The sequence below is a fragment of the Arachis hypogaea genome, chromosome 19 (assembly GCF_003086295.3).
Source record: "Arachis hypogaea cultivar Tifrunner chromosome 19, arahy.Tifrunner.gnm2.J5K5, whole genome shotgun sequence".
Lineage (NCBI taxonomy): Eukaryota > Viridiplantae > Streptophyta > Magnoliopsida > Fabales > Fabaceae > Arachis > Arachis hypogaea.
In genome coordinates, this window is record NC_092054.1 from 50,190,122 (window position 1) to 50,199,048 (window position 8,927).

Genomic DNA, 8,927 nt, shown 5'->3' on the forward strand with positions numbered 1-8,927 from the left:
TACAAATTGTTGACACAGTATGTGATAAAGAAGTGGATCAGGATGTCTACAGATTATTATTGTTTCCATTTGCTGTACAAGATCAAGCTAAGAGGTGGTTAAATAACCAACCCACAGCAAGCATAAAAACATGGAGACAATTAACAGACAAATTCCTGAATCAATTTTACCCTCCAAAAAGGATGACACAGCTAAGGCTGGACATCCAAGGCTTTAAACAAGAGGATCATGAACCTCTTTATAATGCTTGGGAAAGGTACAGAGGGATGCTAAGAAAATGCTCCTCTGAAATATTTTTAGAGTGGGTACAGTTAGACATCTTCTACTATGGACTTACAGAAAAAGCTCAGATGTCTCTAAACCACTCAGCTGGTGGATCTATACACATGAGAAAAACAATTGAAGAGGCTCAAGAACTCATAGATACAGTTGCTAGAAATCAACATCTGTACTCAAACAGTGAGTCCTCCATAAAAGAAGAGGCTATGGTGATGCCAGGGCATTTTGGCCAGTTTCACTGACCTTTTCTTTACTATTTTTAAGGTAGTTTCATGCATTTTCTTAGAAAATAAGCTCTTTTTGGGTAGATACTCACTTACATCTTGATTCAAGCATACATTGTGCACTTTACATGATTTCATGAGGATTTTGCATGAATTTAATAACAAATTGGATGTTGCATTTCCCATGACTTGGATTAGAACTTTGATGCACTTTATTGCTTGATTTCAGGACAAAAGAAGCAAGGAAGAACCACGTTAGCAGCCACGTTAATCTAACTAACGTGACCTCTAATGTGGAATGGGAGCTAACTTGCAAAGTTAATGAGAAAAGTAATCGCCAATAACGCCCTCGAAGCCATCATAGCCCACGTTAAGAGTCACGTTAACTTAGTTAACGTGAACTCTAACGTGGAAGAAGCCAATAAGGCCAACATTAGTGACACTCCCCTTTGTCACTAACGTTGGACCAAGCTCATAATTGGCCACGTTAGTTGCCACGTTAACTTAGTTAACGTGGCTTCTAACGTTAAGAAGCAAAAGGGAAGCCAACGTTAGTGACATTCACCTTTGTCACTAACGTTGGCCAAGCTTCCATAAGCCACATTAACTCCCACGTTAACTTAGTTAACGTGGAAGCTAACGTGGAGAGAGCAATTGGTCGCCAACGTTAGTGACACTTACCTTTGTCACAAACGTTGGGGTGAACCACCAAGAGCCACCATGAGCAACGTTAACTCCCACGTTAACTTAGTTAACGTGGAAGCTAACGTGGATAAAGAGATGATGAGCCAATGTTAGTGACACTCACCTTTGTCACTAACGTTGTAGATGGCTAGCATGACTACGTTAGAAGCCACGTTAACTTAGTTAACGTGGACTCTAACGTGAGAAATAGGGGCACATTGGAACGTTAGTGACAAAGGTAAGTGTCACTAACGTTCTCGAAGGATTGGCTTAAGAGCCACGTTAACTAAGTTAACATGGACTCTAACGTAAGGAAGGGGGAGGCTTAGCAATGTTATTGGGAAAGGTAAGTCCCAATAACGTGTGCGAAGGACCAAGAGGCAACGTTAGTGGTAACGTTTGTGCCACTAACGTTTAGGTTAACGTGGCTCATACTTGGGTGAGCAACGTTAGTGAAAAAGGTGATTGTCACTAACGTTCTCGAACCCACACTTTCACTTAACGTTAACACCACTAACGTCCTGAGCTAAAAGTCCCTGCTTACTTCACACTTTCTCTCTGCAAGCAAAGCTAAGCCTAATGATGAAGATAACTGCTTCAAACTCAGGATCCAAAAGCCCATACCCAAGACTTGAAGAGCCAACTAGAAGATCAGAAGAGTAGTATATATAGGAGTAACTTTGAATTAGTTTAGAGAGATGGAAACTTTAGGGAGCCTTTGGCCTAGAATTACTCTCTGTATTTTACTTTCTCTGCACTTCTAGTTTACTTTCAGCATGTATTCTCCATCTTTGTTTTCATTTTCCAGAGCTATGAACAACTAAACCCCTTTCATTGGGTTAGGGAGCTCTGTTGTAATTTGATGGATCAATTTTAGTTTTCATTCTCCTTCTTCTATCTTTTATCTTGATTTTACTAGAAAGCTTTCGATCTTCATCCAATTGGGTAGTTATCTTGGAAAAGAAGCTATTCATACTTGGATCTCTTCTGAACCTTGAAAGAGGAATGAAGAGATCATGCTAGAAATGCTTTCTCATGCTGGACCAAATTGGGTGTGGATGAATATGTGACTATAATCCTTCAAACACTTGATTTGGGAAATGCATGTGGTATAATCAGTGACCATACTTCATCTATTCTCATGAGCAATTGACCAAGGAATTGGCGATTGATCAAGATTTGAGAGATTGAATTACAAGGAATTGTAATTCGATCACTTAAGATTGCCAAGGAGATCAATGAATGCATTGATTGAGGAAGAGATGAAAATAAACTTGAACTGGAGAATGCAACATCTCCTAAGCCCAATGAACTCCCCATTTCTGATCTTACCCATTGTCTTTAATTTCTGCCATTTACTTTTATGAGCAATTGTCCCATCCCCATTTAAGATTCTGCAATTTACTTTTTGCCATTTACATTCAGCTCTTTATTTCTAGCATTTACTGTTTCCACTATTTACTTTCCCGCCATTTAATTTTCTGCAATTCCCAACTCAAATTCTAGTTCGCTCAACTAGAACATTCCTTTAATTAAAGTTGCTTGATCAATCAATCTCTGTGGGATTCGACCTCACTCTATTGTGAGTTTTTACTTGACGACAAATTCGGTACACTTGCCGAAGGAAATTTGTTGCAAAACAAGTTTTCCGCGTATCAAGTTTATGGCGCCGTTGCCGGGGATTAATTTTGAATCAACAATGATTAAATTGGAGGATAACTAGATTGAGCATTTTTAGTTTGTTCGATTTAATTTTCTGTTTGAGTAATTTACTTTTAGTTTTAGTTAATTTCTTCCCCTCTCCCTACTTTTTCGTTTTTTTTTTAGTTATTTACAATTCAGTTCACTGACCCACTAACTGTTTGATATATTGCATCACTCACACTAACAGTAATTCTAATAGAAATACTTCCTGCATCTATTTTCCTTGCTTGTGCTTTGTTGGTTGTATGACAGAGAGAAGAAGCGGGGCTTCAACTTCCTTTGATTCAGAACCTGAGAGGACCTTCCTTAGATTAAGGAGGGAAGCAAGAGAAAAACGAGTAGTGGGTGCCGAGGAAGAGGAGGAATACTTTGAACCAAACATGGAAGAAAACATGGAAAACCATCATGAAGAAGAGGCTCACAACCATGGCAGAGAAGGTCGAGCAAATCATGCTGGGGAGGAGAGAAGAGTTTTAGGCTCTTACATCAATCCAAACCCAGAAAACTGTGGAAGTAGCATTCAAAAGCCGACCATCCATGCCAATAATTTTGAACTAAAACCGCAGCTCATCACCCTTGTTCAGAACAACTGTTCGTTCGTTCGGAGGAGTCCAAGAAGACCCCAGTCAACATCTAACCACCTTCTTAAGGATATGTGACACGGTGAAGTCTAATGGTGTTCATCCTGACCCCTATAGACTGCTCTTATTTCCATTCTCACTCAAGGCTAAGGTAGCCAAGTGGCTGGAGTCTTTTCTGAAGGAGAGTTTGACAACTTGGGAAGATGTGGTGAACAAATTTTTAGCCAGATTCTATCCTCCCCAAAGAATCAACAGGCTAAGAGCTGAGGTCCAAACTTTCAGGCAACAAGATGGTGAGACTCTATATGAAGCATGGGAGAGGTTTAAGGACCTAACAAGGAGGTGTCCACCAGATATGTTCAATGAATGGGTGCAGCTACATATTTTCTATGAAGGCCTTTCTTATGAATCAAAGAAAGCAGTAGACCACTCATCCGGGGGATCTTTGAACAAGAAGAAGACCATTGAAGAAGCCATAGATGTCATTGAGACTGTAGCAGAAAATGACTATTTCTATGCTTCTGAAAGAGGGAACACTAGAGGAGTGATGGAGCTAAACAATGTAGATGCTCTGCTGGCCTAAAATAAGCTCATTACCAAGCAGCTGGCTGACCTCACCAAGAAAATGGAGAGGAACCAAGTAGCAGCAATCACCACTTCATCAGCAACCCAAGAAGGAGTGAATGAAGAAGCAGAGGGTAGTCAGGAGCAAGCCAACTACATTGGGAATTCACCTAGGCAAAACCATGATCCATACTCCAAGACCTACAACCCTAGTTGGAGGAATCACCCAAACTTTGGGTGGAGAATCAACAAGATCACGGCCAAGATCAGAGACGTCACAACCCCAACAACAATGCAGCTCACCAACAATTCACACAGAGAACATATCAACACCACCATAACAACACCTCTGCACATCCATATCAAAACCAAAATAACACTCCTCATCCTTTCACTTCTAATCCCAATCACCCATCAATTGATGACAGACTCTCAAGGATTGAGAATCTACTTGAAGGCATAGGCAAAGAGATTCAAGACAACAAGGTGTTCAAGGAGGAAGTGCGAGCAAATTTTAAGAACCAGGGAGACACCATCAAGAGGTTGGAATCTCAAGTAGGTATCTCTCTGAGCAGATTCCCAAACCTACAGATGGATTCCCAAGTGACACAGAGAAAAATCCGAGAGGAGAAACAAAGAAAGTAAGATGGGAAGATTGCAAGATGGTCACTATAAGTGATAAGGAGACTGAGGACAAGCCAAACAAGCCATCAGAACAACCTGGAGATACCTCAGCAGAGGAGAAGGAAAAAGATCACCAAGAACCAAAAATCTCACAACAGGAGCTGCTGAGACTCTATGGACCCTTTCCTCAACTACTCAATGGTGCTGTGGAGAAGAGAATATACTCAAGATTTCTTGACTTGTTTGCATCTCTGCATGTAAACATACCATTCATCAAGACCATCCAACAAATGCCTGCATACATCAAGTATATGAAGGAACTGCTTCCCAGGAAAAGCTCACTCAAGGGAGGCCAAACTATAGTGATGAACAAGGAGTGCAGTGCCCTCATTCAACCAGAGTTGCCTACAAAAAGAAAGGACCCAGGGAGTTTTCACATACCCTGTGCCATAGGAGAAACAATGTTTGATAGATCACTCTGCGATTTGGGAGCAAGCATCAACTTAATGCCCTTGTCCCTTGTGAAGAGGTTGCAGATCAATGAGATAATGCCCACAGATGTAGTGGTGCACGAATTGTAAATCACACTTTTTACAACTCGTACCACTAACCAGCAAGTGCACTGGGTCGTCCAAGTAATACCTTACGTGAGTAAGGGTCGATCCCATGTAGACTGTTGGCTTGAAGCAATCTATGGTTATCTTGTAACTCTTAGTCAGGAAAACAATAAAATAATTCACTTATCAAATTTGATTGCAAGGAATAAAAGGGCAGAACACAAATTATACTTGTATGCAATGATGGAGAATATGTTGGAGTTTTGGAGATGCTTTGTCTTCTGAAATTCTGCTTTCCTCTGTTTTCTGATTCACGCACGCACGTCCTCCTATGGCAAGTTGTGTGTTGGTGGATCACCGTTGTCAATGGCTACCATCCATCCTTCTAGTGAAAAGGGTCCAGATGCACTGTCACCGCACGGCTAATCATCTGCAGGTTCTCAATCATACCAGAATAGGATTTACTATCCTTTTGCGTCTGTCACTACGCCCAGCACTCGCGAGTTTGAAGCTCGTCACAGTCATTCAATCCCTGAATTCTACTAAGAATACCACAGACAAGGTTTAGACTTTCCGGATTCTTTTGAATGCTGCCATCAATCTAGCTCATACCACGAAGATTCTGATTAAGAGATCTAAGAGATATTCATTCATTCTACGGTGGAACGTAAGTGGTTGTCAAGCACGCGTTCGTGGAGGAATGGTGATGATTCTCACGTTCATCACATTCACATTGAAGTACGAATGGATATCTTAGATAGGAACACGCATGTTTGAATTGAAAACAAAAATACTTGCATTAATTCATCGAGACACAGCAGAGCTCCTCACCCCCAACAATGGAGTTTAGAGACTCATGCCGTCAAAAGGTACAAAGTTCAGATCTAAAAATGTCATGAGATCCAAAATAAATCTCTAAAAGTTGTTTAAATACTAAACTAGTAACCTAGGTTTACAGAAAATGAGTAAACTATGATAGATAATGCAGAAATCGACTTCTGGGGCCCACTTGGTGTGTGCTGGGGCTGAGACTTAAGCTTCTCACGTGCCTGGGCTATTTTGGGCATTCAACGCCAGGTTGTAACCTGTTTCTGGCGTTGAACTCCAACTTGTAACTTGTTTCTGGCGCTGGACGCCAGACTGCAACATGGAACTGGCGTTGAACGCCAGTTTACATCGTCTATCCTTGAGCAAAGTATGGACTATTATATATTGCTGGAAAGCCTTAGATATCTACTTTCTAACACAATTAAGAGCGCGTCATTTGGAGTTCTGTAGCTCTAGAAAATCTACTTTGAGTGCAGGAAGGTTAGAATCCAACAGCATCAGCAGTCCTTTTTCAGCCTGAATCAGATTTTTGCTCAGCTCCCTCAATTTCAGCCAGAAAATACCTGAAATTATAGAAAAGCACATAAACTCATAGTAAATTTCAAAAATATGAATTTTTCCTAGAAACTACTGAAAATAAACTAAAAACTAACTAAAACACACTAAAAACTATATGAAATTAACCCCAAAAAGCGTATAAAATATCCGCTCATCACAACACTAAACTTAAACTGTTGCTTGTCCTCAAGCAACTAGATAAATAAAATAGAATACAAATAATTTAAGAAGCAATAATATCTCAGAGTTTTTGAGTGAAGCTCAGATTCTAATTAGATGAGCGGGACTAGTAGCTTTTTGCTTCTGAACAGTTTTGGCATCTCACTTTATCCATTGAAGCTCAGAGTGATTGGCATCTATAGGAACTCAGAATTCAGATAGTGATATTGATTCTCCTAGTTCAGTATGTTGATTCTTGAACACAGCTACTTTATGAGTCTTGGTGGCCCTAAGCACTTTGTTTTCCAGTATTACCACCGGATACATAAATGCCACAGACACATAATTAGGTGAACCTTTTCAGATTGTGACTCAGCTTTGCTAAAGTCCCCAATTAGAGGTGTCCAGGGTTCTTAAGCACACTCTTCTTTTTGCTTTGGACCTTGACTTTAACCGCTCAGTCTCAAGTTTTCACTTGACACCTTCACGCCACAAGCACATGGTTAGGGACAGCTTGGTTTAGCCGCTTAGGCCAGGATTTTATTCCTTTAGGCCCTCCTATCCACTGATGCTCAAAGCCTTGGGGTCCTTTTTATTACCCTTGCCTTTTGGTTTTAAGGGCTATTGGCTTTTTGCTCTTGCCTTTTGGTTTTAAGAGCTTTGGCTTTTTGCTCTTGCCTTTTGGTTTTTTTTCTGCAAGCTTTTGTATTCACTACTTTTTCTTGCTTCAAGAATTATTTTTATGATTTTTCAGATTATCAATAACATGTCTCATGTTCATCATTCTTTCAAGAGCCAACATATTTAACAGTCTTAAACATCAAATTCAAAAGACATATGCACTGTTCAAGCATTCATTCAGAAGACAGAAAGCATTGCCACCACATGTAAATAATTAGAATTTATCTTATTAAAAACTCGAAAAATATTGCCTCTTATTCTAAAGAAATTCTTCTATTTTATTCATGTTTAATGATGATGATAAAATTAAATTATAGCTTAATTGGAGATAAAATAAAAAATATAGATACTAATTACTACTATATGACTCCTAAGGTAAAACTAAAATAAAAACAGTTATCACAGAGTTAACGCTAAGATTGGAATTTAACAACCTTTGTTCTGGGAAGTGGATGTTCCTCTAATCTGCGGGGTGCTTGGTCCTTCAAGAGATAATTTCTGGCGCTTCAATTCCCTTAAATCACGCCCTTGCTCCTCCTGTTCTTTAAGCAAATAGCAAAGAATGCTACTTTGTTCCTTCTGTTCTTTCTTTATTTGTTCCATAGCTTCTTGCATCTTGGTAATAGATGTTTCAAGATACTCCAGTATTCAGATTGAGGGATTTCTGGGAGAAATTTCTGTGTTCTCTTCTTGATGGGGTCATCCTGTGCTTGTTGTTTTTCCATTGATGCTTTGGTGATTGGTTGCTCAACTGAGATATACTCAGTTATTCCCATCCTTACTCCAGCGTCCTTGCAGAGCATAGAAATCAAGCTTGGATAAGCCAACCTGGCATCTTTGGAATTTTTGTTTGCAATTTTGTAAAATTCAGTTGAAATCAGTTGATGAACTTCCACTTCTTTTCCCATCATGATGCAATGGATCATCACTGCTCTTCTAATAGTGACTTCAGAACAGTTGCTAGTGGGCAGCAGATAATGCCCAAAGAAGTCCAGCCATCCTCTGGCGACTGGTTTGAGATCTTCTCTTTTGAGTTGATTTGGGACACCCTTCGTGCTGGTGGTCCACCTGGCTCCAGGGATACATATATCCTCTAGAATCTTATCCAGGCCCTTGTCTGTTCTCATCATTCTCCTATTGAAGGAGTCTGGATCATCTTTCAGTTGAGGTAGCTTTAAGATTTCCCTGATCTTGTCAGGGTGGGTATGAACAATCTTTCCTCTAACCAAGGTCCGATAGTCATAGAGAGCATATCCAAATAGTCTTTGCTTGTCTGTTTGCCACATATTAGCATAGAACTCCTGGACCATATTCCTTCCCACTTTCGTTTCAGGATTAGCTAGGATCTCCCAGTTCCTGATTCGAATTTGCTCCTGGATCTCCGGATATTCGTCTTCTTTCAGATCGAATCTAACTTCCGGGATCACTGATCTTAGACCCATTAATTTGTAATAATGGTCTGAATGTTCTTTAGTTAAGAAATT

General features: G+C 40.0%; 1 non-coding gene across 1 annotated transcript; it reads right to left on the reverse strand.

Moving 5' to 3' along the window:
• Positions 1-3,725: 3,725 nt before the first annotated feature.
• Positions 3,726-3,832, reverse strand: LOC112780915 (small nucleolar RNA R71). Its single transcript, XR_003191721.1, has one exon. It is a non-coding gene; the product is annotated as a small nucleolar RNA R71 (small nucleolar RNA).
• Positions 3,833-8,927: the final 5,095 nt, after the last annotated feature.